Genomic DNA, 19,461 nt, shown 5'->3' with positions numbered 1-19,461 from the left:
TAGAACCAACAGGAACCATTTCCTAGAACCAACAGGAGCCATTTCATAGTAGACGTAACTAGAAGGCCGAAGAGAACGCAATGGTCAGTACTTTAATATATTGGAAAGGAAGCACGGTAATCGATAGTTACTCTCACCATCCCCCTGCCCCTAACACCCACATCAACACCCAACAATGAGAAACAGGTTGCTGAACAATTATCTAGGTTAGACGTGAAAAGGTAGCGACACAGCTCAGCTGATGTAGCACTGTTTACCAAAATAGAAGACGTGTGAACGAACCAGCTACACAATGTTTAAACAATGGACGGTCAAACTGTTCTAACTTCGGTCTTCATGCACTGTGCTGTAATGTGAAAATATACATCTTGCTGGCATAAATTAAGATAAGTTGATCTATAAGGAGGGGATTTTTGACAAAATATTACTTTATTTTAAAAAGGAGAAGCAATAAAAAAAAACTATTGGGAAACAGCTGATTTAGACTAAAAAATTCTCTTATTGATTTTGGTTAAACGTTGCGGCCACCGTTGGTAGACATACAGTATTGACAAGACTCGCCTCTGTTGGGTAGATAAAACAGAAAGTGACAAGACTTGCCTCTGTTGAGTAGATGTACAAACAAATGTGACAAGACTCATGCCAGTTGAGTAGATAAAACATAATTGAAAAGTTTCGCCTCCGCTGAGTAGATAAAACATAATTGACAAAACTTGCCTCTGTTGAGCAGATAAAAAACAATTGACAAGACTCTTCTTTGTTGAGTAGATATAATAGAACTTGACAAGACTAGTCTCTTTTGCGCAGATAAAATAAAATTGAAAAAACTCGCCTCTGTTGAGTCGATATATTAGATTTTGACAAAACTCGTCTCTGTTGAGTGTTGTCTCTATTGAGTAGATAAAATAGAAGACAAAACTTGCCTCTGTTGAGTAGATAAAACAGAATTGACAAGTTTCGCCTCTGTTGGGTAGATAAAACAGAATTGACAAGTTTCGCCTCTTGAGTAGATAAAACAGAATTGACAAGTTTCGCCTCTTGAGTAGATAAAACAGAATTGACAAGTTTCGCCTGTTGGGTAGATAAAACAGAAATGACAAGTTTTGTCTCTATTGAGTAGATAAAACAGAATTGACAAGTTTCGCCTCTAATGGGTAGATATAATAGAATTGACAAGTTTTGTCTCTATTGAGTAGATAAAATAGAAGACAAAACTCGCCTCTGTTGCGCAGATAAAACAGAATTGAAAAAACTCGCCTCAGTTGAGACGATATAATAGATTTTGACAAGACTCATCTCTGTTGAGTAATCTTTGTGGGGCAGACCACTGGGAGGTCTTACCCTCCTGTTTTGGAAACTGATGGTGACAGCGACCCCCGGGGACCTGGGGCAACTCACTTGTTTGAAAGACGTCTGCACGACCCAGCCCAGTCTGAATTATTTCCCCTTAGCTTTTTAAAACTTACTATACAGAACAGAACTTTTCAAGTCTTTGTTTTTAAAATATACAAACGATATCAAGTTTCCCCATAGTGACGAAATCGCTAGGGAGAAGGGGTAGGGGGGAGGAGGACAAGATCAATGTCGTCTATCTAAGAGTTCTAAAAATAACCGGCTGGGTCGGAGTCGTAATGTCAAATTATTTCGGGGAATTTCCGGTTTCGTTAGAATTAAATATAGATGCACCGCCTCCCCTGATGCTAGTAGTGTGTGCGTGTAGATGCATTGACCCGGCCTGCAAATGAACACCGGGATTAATTTCTATGCTAATGGTGCAGCTTTTGTCGTGTTTTTTAATTTAGCTGGGCACCGTGATATTTGCGATGGCGATTGAACGCGGATAATTTCCCCAGGTTGTCGCTTGCGCCTGGAATAGGAATGATACCAATTGCCGTCATGGACGGCCGCAACAATAAGGTGATGCGGTACAATTCGGTTAGCCGTCCGTTGTGATGGGGGTGTTGGCTTGGGGGAGGAGGTTACGGTAAAGGCAAGGGTGAGGGAAGGTGTGGGGAATGTGTAGGGTTATGTTTAAATTTTCAGTTCGGATTACGATTATGGTTTAGATTATGGTTAAGGTAATTGGGCTGAGCTGTGGGGTACGGCTAATCGAATCATGCAAGAAACAGAATTAGCTGATGCTGTTTTGTTTTATTATAAAGGATGGTTAGATGTATCATTGATTGATTATCTGTGGGGAGAGAGGGGGTTATCTGTGGGATAGCAGAGAAATATTCTGGAGGGACAGACTAGTTATCTGTGGGGTGGGGGAACAGATAGCTTATCTGTGTGATAACATAGAGGTTATCTTAAGGGGGACTGGCAGATATAGTCCGGAGGGACAGACAACACTGTTTCTTTCTTTGGGGGCACGTCTACCGACACTCGAATAAAATATAATTTATATAGAAAGTATTTCCTTTTACCAGTGTCCGTCTCCCCCCCCCCCACAGGAAATATAATCCCGACCCCCTCACTAAGTTTTGAGTGCCCCCCCCCCCTCCCCGGGAGAAAGAAAGACTGTCCAGACAGTATCTATAGACAGATTTTCTGTAGGGGTGGGGGACAGACTTTATCTGTCGGAGCTACAGTTTATCTGTTAAATGGGGGAGGAGTAGAGTGATAGCAGGCTGTCATGAACTAATATATCGGGATGACATAACTTACCATATTTATAGTCATCATTTAAGGACGCCGTTTAGTGATAGCGCATACGAATATAAAACAAGAGAACTTGAGAACGATTCCTTGGCTCGAATCCTTACCTACCAAGTATACGTACGGTCTAGCGGTCAGAATGCTTCACTGAAACCGGTTAAGCCCAAGAAAACGTTGCCCGGTTAAATTTATCAACGCTAATAGCATCTAGCAAACCCTGGGCAATAAAAATATTGACAAGCTCTTCATCGAAGCTCACCTTAAAATAATTCATTTGTGAAATTTCTAGCCCCAGCGCGTTTTAATTAGTTTTTAATTATCAACAATTAGACAATTGAAACAGTTTTAATCAGGTTTCCAAGCAAAGCATGGATAAAATCATGTTGTTGACGAGATGTTAAAAAATGTTATCTTGTTCTGAATGTAATGTTGAAAATAGAGTGCATTAAGCCACACTTTTAGAGCGGTTGTATTTGTTTGTGCGTTGGTGTGTAGGTGGGCAGATTGCTTTACGTCATAAACAAGAGCTTCTTAGAACTGAAAGAAAAGCTTTGTATTGTTTTGTAGGCCAGTTAAACTTTTGGGATACGTTAACAACAGGAGTAGATTAACTCCAAGATATGATTGGGTAATTTAAAAGGGCAGATCAACTGTTAGCATCGTTGTTACATTTAAGGTATTGGTTAGATTTAGGACATTATTTGACTTTGAAATTATGGCTGGAATAAGTCTCAGAGAAATTTGTTATGTTTACCATTCCATTTAGGATATTGGTTAGACTTAGGAAAATATTTGAAGCTAAAGTTATGGCTAGAATAAAGTTTGTTAAGGTCAATTTAATAACTGGAACGTACAGAAGAGGCTCTCATAAGATGCAGTTTACAAGGGGAGGTGTACGCATGTTATACTCTCCAACTATATCTTTCTCTCTGATTAGAAATAGGTAATATTGTAATATCACTATTACTGTAATATTACCATTACTGTAGTATTACCATTACTCTAATACTACCATCAGTGTTATATTACAATTACTGTAATATTATCATTATTGCAATATTATCATTATTGTAATAGTACCATTATTGTAATACTATCATTATTGTAATATTATCATCATTGTAATACTATCATTATTGTAACAATACCATTCGTGCAGGATAATGTAATTACCGGAATGTAGATTTCAACCAGCGATACCCAGACCTTCAGTGGGGAGAATATTGAATTAAAAATAGAAGTCGGAGTTCATTAAACAGAGCAGACCAGGAGAATTAAAAGTCAAACTATTTTACATACATCCGCCCTAGCTAGACAAATGAAGTTTAAATATACTTACCGGCAGACTGGTTTTTCCGGCCCTCGCTAGAGAATTCAGGGCTAGCTTTTCACACTTTCTGCAGGCTTTATGAGTTCAATTGCTGGGATGAACATAAAAAAAAATAATTAAAAACTAAACAATTAAACGGAAAACTTAATTACATTTTTAAAGATAGCTTTATCAAGTTAATGATGAAGCTATTGGTTGTTCGTTTTACTTTTATTTTAGCTTTTCACTTTTTATTTTGTAACAACTAAATAAAGAAATATTAATTTTGAAAGGCTTAAAAAACATTAATCTTCATGGAATATTTAATAGTGTAGTCACTAATTAAAATTATAATTAGAGGTCAAAGATTTACCATGTTCTGTCATTGCTCAATAAGATCCAAATTCGCTTCACTCATTTTTTATTCCATGCAGTCTGTACGTCAGGTGGCGGTCTCACCTTGATGTTCATACGTCATGTGGTACTCTCACCTTAAGATTCATACGTCATGTGGTGGTCTCACCTTCATGTTCATACGTCATGTAGTGGTCTCACCTTCATGTTCATACGTCATGTGGTGGTCTCACCATCAGATTCATACGTCATTTGGTGGTCTCACCTTTATGTTCACTGTACGTCATGTGGTGGTCTCACCTTCATATTCACTGTACGTCATGTGGTGGTCTCACCTTTATGTTCACTGCACGTCATGTGGTGGTATCACCTTTATGTTCACTGTACGTCATGTGGTGGTCTCACCTTTATGTTCACTGTACGTCATGTGGTGGTCTCACCTTCATATTCACTGTACGTCATGTGGTGGTCTCACCTTTATGTTCACTGTACGTCATGTGGTGGTCTCACCGTTATGTTCACTGTACGTCATGTGGTGGTCTCACCTTTATGTTCACTGTACGTCATGTGGTGGTCTCACCTTCATATTCACTGTACGTCATGTGGTGGTCTCACCTTTATGTTCACTGTACGTCATGTGGTGGTCTCACCTTTATGTTCACTGTACGTCATGTGGTGGTCTCACCTTTATGTTCATGTAGTCATATGGTGGTCTCACCTTTATGTTCACTGTACGTCATGTGGTGGTCTCACCTTCATGTTCATACGTCATGTGGTGGTCTCACCTTCATATTCACTGTACGTCATGTGGTGGTCTCACCTTCATGTTCACTGTCCGTCATGTGGCGGTCTCACCTTCATGTTCATACGTCATGTGGCGGTCTCACCATCAGATTCATACGTCATGTGGTGGTCTCACCTTCAGATTCATATGTCATGTGGTGGTCTCACCTTTATATTCACTGTACGTCATGTGGTGGTCTCACCTTTATGTTCATGTAGTCATATGGCGGTCTCACCTTCAGATTCATACGTCATGTGGTGGTCTCACCTTCATATTCACTGTACGTCACGTGGTGGTCTCACCTTCATTTTCACTGTACGTCATGTGGTGGTCTCACTTTCATGTTCACTATACGTCACGTGTGGTCTCACCTTCATGTTCACTATGCGTCACGTGGTGGTCTCACCTTCATGTTCACTGTACGTCATGTGGTGGTCTCACCTTCATGTTCACTATACGTCATGTGGTGGTCTCACCTTCATATTCACTGTACGTCATGTGGCGGTCTCACCTTCATATTCACTGTACGTCACGTGTTGGTCTCACCTTCATATTCACTGTACGTCACGTGGTGGTCTCACTTTCATGTTCACTGTACGTCATGTGGTGGTCTCACATTCATGTTCACTGTACGTCACGTGGTGGTCTCACTTTCATGTTCACTGTACGTCATGTGGTGGTCTCACATTCATGTTCACTGTACGTCACGTGGTGGTCTCACTTTCATGTTCACTGTACGTCATGTGGTGGTCAAACCATTATGTTCACTGTACGTCATGTGTTGGTCTCACCTTCATGTTCACTGTACGTCACGTGGTGGTCTCACCTTCATGTTCACTGTGTAGTTTATGTTTATGTAGTTCATTTTAAATTAATTTTACGGTCGATGTTGTGTTAAAATATTATATGTTTGTCTAGAATACTTTTGGTCTGAGATAGGTGAGATAGGTACCCATCAGAACTGTGTGTACTCAGGAACCTTCTACTTCCTTGAACCTAGACTCGAATATTCGGGTTAGCAGTCTAGCTCCCTACCACTAGGCCACGCCGTCCCATAAAATTACAGATTATAAAATTTTTAAAAAATTCATCCATGCAAATATTTCGTCATTAGGTCTTAGTTACGTCAATTGCCAAATAACACAGTGAGAAATTTAATGATGAGTCAACGCTGTGGTGGCGCATCTTTCTTTTCTTTCAACTAGTGAACGAAGTCAATAGTTGGACTGTACGTCCTTCTTGAGTATCTCTGCCTAGTTTACAGAATACATTGACTTCTTGTGTATTGTTTCTTTTCTTTTACTTTACAGTATACACTTTTTAAAAAAAACTTAAATTATCTTTTAAAGCACATAAATTAGCTCTTAAATTACATACTCCATGTTTGTGTATAATCTCTCCACTCCCAATTCAGACGTGCAGTTTATTTTATTCACCTGTGCAATAGGTGCTTTATTTAGCTTTAGCATTTGGCGCACTGGTTTTTTTAATCCAAAAGTCTAATTAAAACATATGAAATTAAAACACTGAAAATTTAGAATTAGATAACATTCAAACGAGAAGGGAAAATGCTCCTAACTTTTGATATGAAGAATTTATTAACTCGAGCACCTCACAAAATGGCACCATGACACACAGACTAGACACGCGAAAGTCACCCCCCCCCATTCTCCCCCTCCCCCGCGTAATGAAACACGCGTAAAGCACGGGCCACGATACATCCAATACAAAAGGTCAAGCCGCCCGGATGATGAGCTGTGGTCTGGTATGAACACAGCCATCGCTACCACGTGATGTCTAGAGCAGGCGGAGATGGTATGGACACAGCCATCTCTACCACGTGATGTCTAGAGCAGGCGGAGATGGTATGGACACAGCCATCGCTACCACGTGATGTCTAGAGCAGGCGGAGATGGCAGAATGGGATTTCAGCCCAGACAGTTGAGAGATGTATTCACTGAGGGATTGACGCAGATTGACAGACTTCTCACAATTTTTTATAGCGATAGATCAAGGGCCGATAACTCGCCGACGTCTTATTGAAAGCTTGAGGGAATTCTTCACCCGTGTTTTGTTCTTTAACTGATGGTGGGAAAAATGCACAATTGTCTCATTCACAATTATACGGCATGTTGCTAGACATGCAGGCACAGAACACTTGAAAAGGATTGTGGCCCTGACTGAAAATGATTGTGGCCAGCCATGTGTAGACCAGTACGAAAACTAAGGCTCAATGCATGAAAGGATTGTGGCCCTGATTGAAAAGGATTGTGGATAGCCATGTAATGTCTAGCATGAGAACTAAGGCTAAATGCATAAATTGGAAAGGATTGTGATCTAAATTCAAAATAATTGTGCCTAGCTTAAAGACTAAGCTGAAAACTGAGGCTCCATGCATTCTACAAGACTTGTGTGGACCAGTAAGAATTCTAAGTCTCTATGGTACATTGCGATACAATTAATGACAAGTTAGATCTATACGTGTCAATGGCATTTTTCCGAGATACATTAAAACTATACAAATTAACATAATGTAAGCTAATCGAGAAATTCTCAAGCTAAGCTACAAGTTTGTAAACCAGTTATACAGTTTATCAGCTTTTAGAAAAAAGTATAGTTACAACAAACTAAATCGTTGACGTCAATAGTTCGGGCGTCACCCCGTGGGGTAACTAGGGGTGTCACCCCACCACACCCCTACAACAACATATCATTTTCCTTTTGGTGTCACCCGTCTCCCCTTTATTATTGTCATTGAATAGATCATTGTTTTGTCAGTAAATTTTACGATTATTTGTATTCGGTGTCACTCCACCCCCCCCCCCCCCTCTCTTTGTGACGCTACAAACCTAAATCAGTTTTCAACCACAAAATAATGAAATAAAAACGAGTTTAAACCTAAACAAATTTAATAAGCAAGGCCCTGTTCTAGATGAATGATCAGGTATACAGAGGCGTATCCAGGTTTTCGTTGTAGGGGGAGCGAAAAGATAAAAAAAAGGCGCCGAATTTTTAATACGTTCTATATACGTGTATTATAATATATATATATATATATATATATATATATATATATATATATATATATATATATATATATATATATATATATATATATATATATATATATATAATAACTAGCTGTATGTCATTGCTTCGCTATGATGTAAAATAAATTGAAAGTAGCACTCTGAAGAAATAAGAAAAAACACACAATGTAGGCCGACAAAACAAAAATTGTATCAATCTAAACATATATATATATATATATATATATATATATATATATATATATATATATATATATATATATATATATATATATATATATATATATATATACACTACAACCAAAACAATGAACGTAACACAATCTGTTTTGTACTTCTTGTAAAAAAAAAGTTCTTACATAATAATTCCTGGGAAATTATTTCAGACAAGTGATATAGGGGAAATAATCACTCTCTTTATATAAATATGTATATATCTACACATTTAATTATAAATGTCAAAACAAATAAATAATTACTTTAGAATATAATGAAATTGTTTACACTATTCGTGTTTACAAAATATTTTTGTCTATAATCAGAATTTAAGATATCGTCATCATAAATGCTAAAGTATAACAGCATAATGAAAGTTTTTAAAATCAGAGTTGGTATAAAAACACGCTTTTCGATATAATAGACAAACATTCGGAATAACAGGCTACATTTAACTAAATATCGGTGTTTTAGTTCAGATCATATATTTTAATTAACTACTGCTTCTTTGTGTTCTTATGGGTTGAATCTCTGTATTGATCACACACCTTTTCCTGGTAATTGCAAAAACAATATTCCAAGAGTTTTACGTTTAAAAAGCTTATTTTCTGGCGGCATGGTACTTTGGTACATCATTACGCGTTTTCTACATGTACTTAACAGATCAGTTCGGGGTGGGTTGGGGGGGGGTGGGTTCAACTTCATTCACCACAGTCCGTTCACTTTAGGTCAATTATCCAACCCAGTGTATACCTAGGTGTGACATTAATGTAGCTCTATACAATTGTGGTGGTGAGGTGTGTAGGGGGGGGGAGATAACCAACTCAAGAGTGAACATAGCGTTAGTTTTTAGATGACGGTTCTAAACAAACATATATATTACACAAATATATTAAATATATATTACAGAAATAGATTTAAATAAGTAGCAGTGGTATTATGACAATATTTTTTGTATAAGGGGTCCATGGGGGGGGGGGGGGTGTAACTGTTTCATATAATTTGTAATCGCAATCACTATCGCCCAAACTGTCATAATACTACTACTTCATCGTGATGACCTTATCGACCTTGTCGAAATCTCCCCACAACTACGCAGTTTGCTCATAAGTAAATTTAAATAGAGGTGCCACATCAGTTGTATTTGTTTCTGTATTGCAATTTTTTAAAAATTAATCACACGATACAAACCAAACTGTATATATAAAGTAATTATGTGTGAAGTTTTATGTATAACTTTTTCTAATTCAATTATTTGTAAGCAAATACATTATACAGTTGCCTTAAACTTAACACTCCTCTTGCCAAGTGGTACTACCGTAGAGGTTTTTTAAACATTGCAATGCATCGTAATGGTTATTTTTAGAATGGCAAACTGATGCAGCTGTTAATACGTGTTGTAAACGTAGACACTACTAGACTAGTACAATAATGCTTAATTTCTGCATGAATAGAAATCTTGTGATTTACATAGATGTGCCGACCAAAAATATTTTTTTAACAAATATCATTGTTTAAAACTTTGAGTTTAAAAAGTTTCGAAAAAGGCGCCACTTTGCTGAAAAATGGCCAGAGGGGGAGCCGCCGCTCCCCCTGCTCCCCCCCTGCGTACGCTACTGCAGGTATATCTTTCTGCACAGATGAGTCAAATGAAGCATCCCAAATATTTGCCTCGCTAGAAATTAAATTGTTTTATCTTTTTGTTTTACATTAATTTACTCGATACCCCTCCTTTTACATCATCGATACCCCCACCCCCTTCCCCTCCCCAGCCCCAAACCACTTTACGACCTGAGACCCGAGCGATTTACGCCCATCCACAATAGAGAGGTCACGTGAGTTTGTCACAGGTCGGCCCGTCATATTGCTTCATTGGATATTCACGACTATTGTAGTCTGACGCTATCAATCACCCGTTCAATCCAATCTCACCCTCCCCCTTGTACCCCCACCCCCAGATATGATGTAGACCAGGGTTAGCGAGTCCTGAAGGCCAGATAAACTCGGCCGTGGAAGTTCCACAAATCTTTTTTGCCCCCTGCGTAGGTGGTTCTAGTGAGGGGTTCGGGCAAGACGCTGTCGATGTGCGGAGAAAGTGTGGGTGGTTCTCTGTGAGAGGACAAAATTTGTGAGGGTATAGTGTGGGAAAATTGTGGGTATTGTGCGTGAAAAATAGTGTGTGTGGATATGGTATGGAAAGGAGTAATTGTGTGGGTATTGTGCGGGGAAATTGTGTGTGGGTATGGTGTGGCAAAATTGTGTGTTTGTAAGGTGTGGCAAAATTGTGTGGGTATTGTGCGGAGAAACTGTGTGTGGGTATGGTGTGGCAAAATTGTGTGGGTATTGTGCGGAGAAACTGTGTGTGGGTATGGTGTAAAAACATGTGTGGAGGAATTGTGTTGAGGAATTGTGTGTGAGCATCGAAAATTTGACGTTTATAAAATTAGCGCGCCCATAAGGAGAAACATTGGAAGTGTGATAGATCACGTGATAAGTCTGATAGTGGTTGTAAATCTCTTCCAAGCTTTGAGTGTACAAATATGTCATATGTCTACCCAGTTTTGGAGTTCACCTAAATGACCTAGTCTAACCAGTTACATTGCGCTCACCTAAAAATCCTGAATCTACTCATCTCAATTGTACATCATGAAAGTAAAAACAGAAACATAGCTAGAGGTAAAGTGTGTGTGAGTGCTTTATTTTTTTTGTTTCTTCGACTGATTATTTAATTGTATGTTATCTTTCTCTATACACCATTTCTAATCTGTATTTTGGAACTAGACATGTTATTATAGTAGGTTTCATAAACACTTTTTCATTTTATAACTATGGCTATTTCTTCATGATAATTATTTGTACCTCTATCTAAAAACTCTTGATTCAAATGAACTCCAGTTTTTTTTAACCACTGAAAATTTATCGAATTAATTCGCCTTTCCATCATCTTGTTTTTACACCAACATGGCGGCTTCTCATCGACTTATCCGATTGGATCATCGCCCCGTACTTCCGGTCACGCGACAAGTAGTATTTGCATGGACGCGGTGCCGGTGTTTGAAACAGCGCCACAACACAGGGGCTGGTCCCTGGGTCCTCCCCCTAGACAGGCGTGACGTAAGCTGCTTAGGGCTGACACAGCGCCCAGACGACCAGTGACGTCACGTGATGGAAGATGACATGTATTGATGGTTTCCGGTCTGAGGGCGACGAAAAGTTGACCCGGACAATAAAAGAAAGATGGTCGCTGACCCTGGGTCTATCAGTTACGGTACCCGGGGGGTCAAGTGAAAGTAGCAAACGGTAACGTTCTTAATTTGATAGTGTTGTAAACTAGCCTGTCTTAAATCTAGCTCGCAGATTAGCCGATATTGCTTAAGAATAGCTCGCATATTAGCTGATGTTAGCTTAAGAATAGCTAGCGGATTAGCTGATGTTAGCTTAATAATAGCTCGCAGATTAGCCGGTGTTAGCTTAATAATAGCTCGCAGATTAGATGATTTTAGCTTCCGACGTTGTAGCAATAGTTAACAGCTAACTGCTGATAACATTTCTAGAGTTTGTCATGTTAACAATTTGACTGATTTAGCGATGTCTATATTCAAATTTGAACATGCGAGAAATATACGTTCAAGCTGATGTTGACACTGAAATGTTAACAGTAGATATCTACGAAATGGTATCTTTTTGTTGTTACGTTTGTTGATGCTAAAAATGTAAGTGCTCATAGGCCGTGTTGTTAACAATGTAAGTGTTCATCAAAGTGTTCATGTTTGTGTTGATGTTGACGTTACCACGCCTGTAATAACGATGATTTATAAGACTGTTGATCATTGGTTTTGTGTGTTGTTATATAGATGATCAAAAAGGCGTAAAATATAGATACGCGAGCACAGCGTAGGACGATCTTATCAGATCTTGAGACAAATAATTGATGCCATCACACAGGTTAAACCGGTCATGGCTGGATGAAGTTCACGGTACAGTGAGCACACACACACACGTGATGGAACAGATCCAGGTAGGCACAGGTGAGAAACGGGTTCACTCTTCCGTGTCATTGCACGTGAAGGATTTAACCGGATTAGGAAGCAATCGTGCGCTTGGTTGGATTGAAGAACCATCTCTTACACTCTTGATGTTGTGTGTTCGGATCTCATAAAGAAAGTTATGAAAAACGTTAGATCGATAAATGCGGCTAAAGTTTTTTTTTTCTTGCTAGTTCCTGGAGAGGGATGTCGCTGCTGAAAGCTATTCCACTTATCAGATAAAAACGATACCCGATGACGTAAACAAACATAGAGAGATTACATGGAAAGCTGGCTTGCTGTGATTTTGTTTTGTAGCAGGTCTGGCTGGGTCTGGTGTTTTCATGTATATTAGATGGCTAGTTGGGACTCAGTGACCTGTGACCTCACTAGTGTCTAGGTGACTTGTGAGGGTTGATCTAACTAGTACCTTATTTATTTGTGACATCGGGCCTTACTTGTACAAATGTGACGCGTGATCTTTCATCTTACTTAAGCCGATATGACCTGGGGCCTTTCACCTTACTAGTGCCGATGTGACTTGTGAACCAACCTCTAAATTAAAGCGGTATGTAGGTGACGAGAAACATTTAATCGAAAAATGTCTAACAGACACCCTGTTCCCCACACATGGACCAACTTGTAATGTAAACAACAGCGTGACACTTGGTCTAACAGACACCATGTACCCACACATGGACCAACTTGTAATGTAAACAACAGCGTGACACTTGGTCTAAAAGACACCCTGTACCCCACACATGGACCAACTTGTAAACAACAGCGTGACACTTGGTCTAACACACACCCTGTACCCCACACATGGACCAACTTGTAATGTAAACAACAGCGTGACACTTGGTCTAACACACACCCTGTACCCCCACACATGGACCAACTTGTAAACAACAGCGTGACACTTGGTCTAACAGACACCCTGTACCCCACACATGGACCAACTTGTAAACAACAGCGTGACACTTGGTCTAACACACACCCTGTACCCAACACATGGACCAACTTGTAAACAACAGCGTGACACTTGGTCTAACAGACACCCTGTACCCCACACATGGACCAACTTGTAATGTAAACAACAGCGTGATACTTGGTCTAACACACACCCTGTACCCCACACATGGACCAACTTGTAAACAACAGCGTGACACTTGGTCTAACACACACCCTGTACCCCACACATGGACCAACTTGTAATGTAAACAACAGCGTGACACTTGGTCTAACACACACCCTGTACCCCACACATGGACCAACTTGTAAACAACAGCGTGACACTTGGTCTAACACACACCCTGTACCCCACACATGGACCAACTTGTAAACAACAGCGTGACACTTGGTCTAACACACACCCTGTACCCCACACATGGACCAACTTGTAATGTAAACAACAGCGTGACACTTGGTCTAACACACACCCTGTACCCCACACATGGACCAAGTTGTAAACAACAGCGTGACACTTGGTCTAACACACACCCTGTACCCCACACATGGACCAACTTGTAAACAACAGCGTGACACTTGGTCTAACACACACCCTATACCCCACACATGGACCAACTTGTAATGTAAACAACAGCGTGACACTTGGTCTAACACACACCCTGTACCCCACACATGGACCAACTTGTAAACAACAGCGGGACACTTGGTCTAACACACACCCTGTACCCCACACATGGACCAACTTGTAAACAACAGCGTGACACTTGGTCTAACAGACACCCTGTACCCCACACATGGACCAACGTGTAAACAACAGCGTGACACTTGGTCTAACAGACACCCTGTACCCCACACATGGACCAACGTGTAAACAACAGCGTGACACTTGGTCTAACAGACACCCTGTACCCCACACATGGACCAACGTGTAAACAACAGCGTGACACTTGGTCTAACAGACACCCTGTACCCCACACATGGACCAACGTGTAAACAACAGCGTGACACTTGGTCTAACAAACACCCTGTACCCCACACATGGACCAACTTGTAATGTAAACAACAGCGTGACACTTGGTCTAACACACACCCTGTACCCCACACATGGACCAACTTGTAAACAATAGCGTGACACTTGGTCTAACACAACCTGTACCCCACACATGGACCAACTTGTAATGTAAACAACAGCGTGACACTTGGTCTAACACACACCCTGTACCCCACACATGGACCAACTTGTAAACAACAGCGTGACACTTGGTCTAACAGACACCCTGTACCCCACACATGGACCAACTTGTAAACAACAGCGTGACACTTGGTCTAACAGACACCCTGTACCCCACGCATGGACCAACTTGTAATGTAAACAACAGCGTGACACTTGGTCTAACACACACCCTGTAACCCACACATGGACCAACTTGTAAACAACAGCGTGACACTTGGTCTAACAGACACCCTGTACCCCACACATGGACCAACGTGTAATGTAAACAACAGCGTGACACTTGGTCTAACAGACACCATGTACCCCACACATGGACCAACGTGTAATGTAAACAACAGCGTGACACTTGGTCTAACAGACACCCTGTACCCACACATGGACCAAATTGTTTTGTAAACAACAGCGTGACACTTGGTCTAACAGACACTCTGTACCCCACACATGGACCAACTTGTAAACAACAGCGTGACACTTGGTCTAACACACACCCTGTACCCCACACATGGACCAACTTGTAAACAACAGCGTGACACTTGGTCTAACACACACCCTGTAACCCACACATGGACCAACTTGTAAACAACAGCGTGACACTTGGTCTAACACACACCCTGTACCCCACACATGGACCAACGTGTAATGTAAACAACAGCGTGACACTTGGTCTAACAGACACCCTGTACCCCACACATGCACCAACTTGTAAATAACAGCGTGACACTTGGTCTAACAGACACGCTGTACTCCACACATGGACCAACTTGTCATGTAAACAACAGCTTGACATTTGGTCTAACACACACCTTGTACCCCACACATGCACCAACTTGTAAACAACAGCGTGACACTTGGTCTAACAGACACCCTGTACCCCACACATGGACCAACTTGTAATGTAAACAACAGCGTGACACTTGGTCTAACAGACACCCTGTACCCCACACATGCACCAACTTGTAAATAACAGCGTGACACTTGGTCTAACAGACACGCTGTACTCCACACATGGACCAACTTGTCATGTAAACAACAGCTTGACATTTGGTCTAACACACACCTTGTACCCCACACATGCACCAACTTGTAAACAACAGCGTGACACTTGGTCTAACACAACCCTGTACCTCACACATGCCCCAACCCTTAGACAACAGCGTGACATGTGGGTCCACCAAATCGATCCAACCGTAGACACCGTGTTCCTCACACATTGACCAGCGAATAGACAAATTGGAGACAACGTGTCTAAAATCAATATCGAGAATTGGAAACATTTGGTCGGACAGTGGCTTTGAGCTATTTCTCATGTATAACAAAACAAAATAATTTATTTCATTTATGTGTTAATTATACAGCGTTAACCATTTGTACATATCTGATTAAAGACATACTTTCTCACCGGAGTCAGGAATTCATCTGACTGGAGTCAGGTACCCATATGACTTGAGTCATGTACCCATCAGAATGGAGTCAGGTATATGACTCGAGTTATGTACCCACCTGACTTGAGTCAGGTAGCCATATGATTTGAGTCAGGTACCCATATGACTTGAGTCAGGTACCAATATGACTGGAGTCAGAACATCTGACTGAAATCAAATCATATGACTGGATTCACATAACTATTCAACATGATCCATGTACCCATTTCACTTAAGTCAAGCACCCATTAGACACCACACCACATAATGACCACCACCCCTATACACCAAAACATTTTTAAAAAAATCTAAACAAACGTTGTTTTCTTATCACACCCTTGGCTTTGTTCTCTCATTTCCAAAGTTCGATAATCCATTCTAGGCCTGCGATCTTAGCGCCGATAACTGGATCAGTTCTAAAGACTCGGCTTCCGTCATTACCCTGAGTCTCAAAGTCTCATCTAGTCGGTAAAAAAGTTTTTAAAAAATCTTTAAAAAACAACCTCGCATTGGAATAACATCCGGTATGGTAGGAGCAACAAGTACATCGTATGGGCTATTCACGACGAGGGAAATGGCGTGACCGATTTCCATTAAACATATGCAGCTTTATGCTAATCGCTCGGTTCAAGAATGCATTCAGTAGGAGTAATTCTAATTACACTCGTGAAAATATTTTTATAAACTTTAGAGTTTTCCACCGATTCTAAAAGCAGAAACCTCCCTTTTCACTCAATTTCTTTCAAACTGAAAATAATTATCAATGGATGAAAAAAAAATGGATAAATCGATACTAATTTGATTTCATGAAACTAGTATCGGCTAAATCAATAATTCAAATTCACTTTTTTTAACTAAAAAAAATTGGATCTATTCTTATATTTTCGGTGATTTCAGATCGATGTTATTGATTGATTGGTGAACTTGTTGACACAACTAGGGGCGGTTTACCTGGTTCATAGCTTTAGTTTAGTCTTTAAAAACTTCCAACTGGCAAATTGTAATTTAGCAACAGACCAAAATAAAACTCGATCTTTAGTAAAACTTATCGGTTAGATAAATCCAATAGTGTATTGATACATTTTGGTGAAAAAAAGTTGGGGTTTTTAAAGTAGTAACGGTTTTGTCAGACAATTAAATGTCATGTTTAGAACTTGGTTCAGTCTGCATATTTTATGATAATTGAGTTTTGACGTCACTTTGTTTACTCGGGTCCATCAGGAAGCCTCGATAACAGCTCTACAACTTTATGGGCAGGTGTTAATCTCATATGGAGCCCAGCTTGTTGCACTATCATCATTTCCCGTTCCCATCAGCATCCAAGTACTTCCCAAAACTAACCCAACTAACCCAACCTATCACTCTTAAGTCCAATCACCATCATATCAGCCATTTTAGCACTATTATTCCAGCGTACTCGTTGCTACAGCAACCCAAATACCACAGTGCTACCATCCTTTTACCATCCTACAACCACACAACCACCATTTCGCTACTGTTCCTCCACCATCTCCACACCATCATTCAACCATCCTCCAACCACCATATTGCTAGTTCTTCCAGCGACATCTCACTATATCACCAGCCTACAACCAACCCAACCACCATCCTGCCTCCATTACACCAGCACCCCACTACTATCAAACCCCCATCTCACTTCCCACTCACCATCCTTCACACAAGACAATCACTCACCTCCCTGACTCGCCCTATATGATTGAATGATCTACCAAAACTTGGACACACCCATACAATGTCACACAAGACAATCACTCACCTCCCTGACTGGCCCCCTAGGATTGAATGATCTACCAAAACTTGGACACACCCATACAATGTCACACAAGACAATCACTCACCTCCCTGACTCGCCCTATATGATTGAATGATCTACCGAAACTTGGACACACCCACACTATTTCACACAAGACAATCACTCACCTCCCTGACTCGCCCTATATGATTGAATGATCTACCGAAACTTGGACACACCCATACAATGTCACACAAGACAATCACTCACCTCCCTGACTGGCCCCCTAGGATTGAATGATCTACCAAAACTTGGACACACCCATACAATGTCACACAAGACAATCACTCACCTCCCTGACTGGCCCCCTAGGATTGAATGATCTACCAAAACTTGGACACACCCATACAATGTCACACAAGACAATCACTCACCTCCCTGACTGGCCCCCTAGGATTGAATGATCTACCAAAACTTGGACACACCCATACAATGTCACACAAGACAATCACTCACCTCCCTGACTGGCCCCCTAGGATTGAATGATCTACCAAAACTTGGACACACCCATACAATGTCACACAAGACAATCACTCACCTCCCTGACTGGCCCCCTAGGATTGAATGATCTACCAAAACTTGGACACACCCACACTATTTCACACAAGACAATCACTCACCTCCCTGACTCGCCCTATATGATTGAATGATCTACCGAAACTTGGACACACCCATACAATGTCACACAAGACAATCACTCACCTCCCTGACTGGCCCCCTAGGATTGAATGATCTACCAAAACTTGGACACACCCATACAATGTCACACAAGACAATCACTCACCTCCCTGACTGGCCCCCTAGGATTGAATGATCTACCAAAACTTGGACACACCCATACAATGTCACACAAGACAATCACTCACCTCCCTGACTGGCCCCCTAGGATTGAATGATCTACCAAAACTTGGACACACCCATACAATGTCACACAAGACAATCACTCACCTCCCTGACTGGCCCCCTAGGATTGAATGATCTACCAAAACTTGGACACACCCATACAATGTCACACAAGACAATCACTCACCTCCCTGACTGGCCCCCTAGGATTGAATGATCTACCAAAACTTGGACACACCCATACAATGTCACACAAGACAATCACTCACCTCCCTGACTGGCCCCCTAGGATTGAATGATCTACCAAAACTTGGACACACCCATACAATGTCACACAAGACAATCACTCACCTCCCTGACTGGCCCCCTAGGATTGAATGATCTACCGAAACATAGACACACCCACACTGTCTACAGTGTGACACAAGATACTGTCTCGTTCAAATATACAAATCACGACTCACCCCCCTCCCCCACTCATAACAGCGTGGGATGGTATACTCGCTGATTTTAGTTTTTAAACTTCTCAGTTGCTCGACAGACATTTTTATGTTTTCATCACGTACTGGATTAAAAAAAAAACTTGTTTCTCTTCTTATTCCTAGCTTTAAAACAGCTAAGAGTTTAGCGGTTTGTGTTTGCTTTAAGCTTGCTGAACGTGGGAGATTTGATGCCTTTTTTTTGTTGCTTTAGTTCTGTGTACACATGTGGACAGTAAAAATTTCAGTCTGTGGTTGGTGGCCACTTTTAAAAGTTCCTAGACCTCTTGTACACAGTCAGTACCC

Source organism: Physella acuta, unplaced genomic scaffold (assembly GCF_028476545.2).
Source record: "Physella acuta isolate Inbredline_101_S28 unplaced genomic scaffold, ASM2847654v3 ptg000222l, whole genome shotgun sequence".
NCBI lineage: Eukaryota > Metazoa > Mollusca > Gastropoda > Physidae > Physella > Physella acuta.
The sequence above is the reverse complement of the archived record's forward strand: the minus strand, read 5'-3'. Positions refer to the sequence as shown.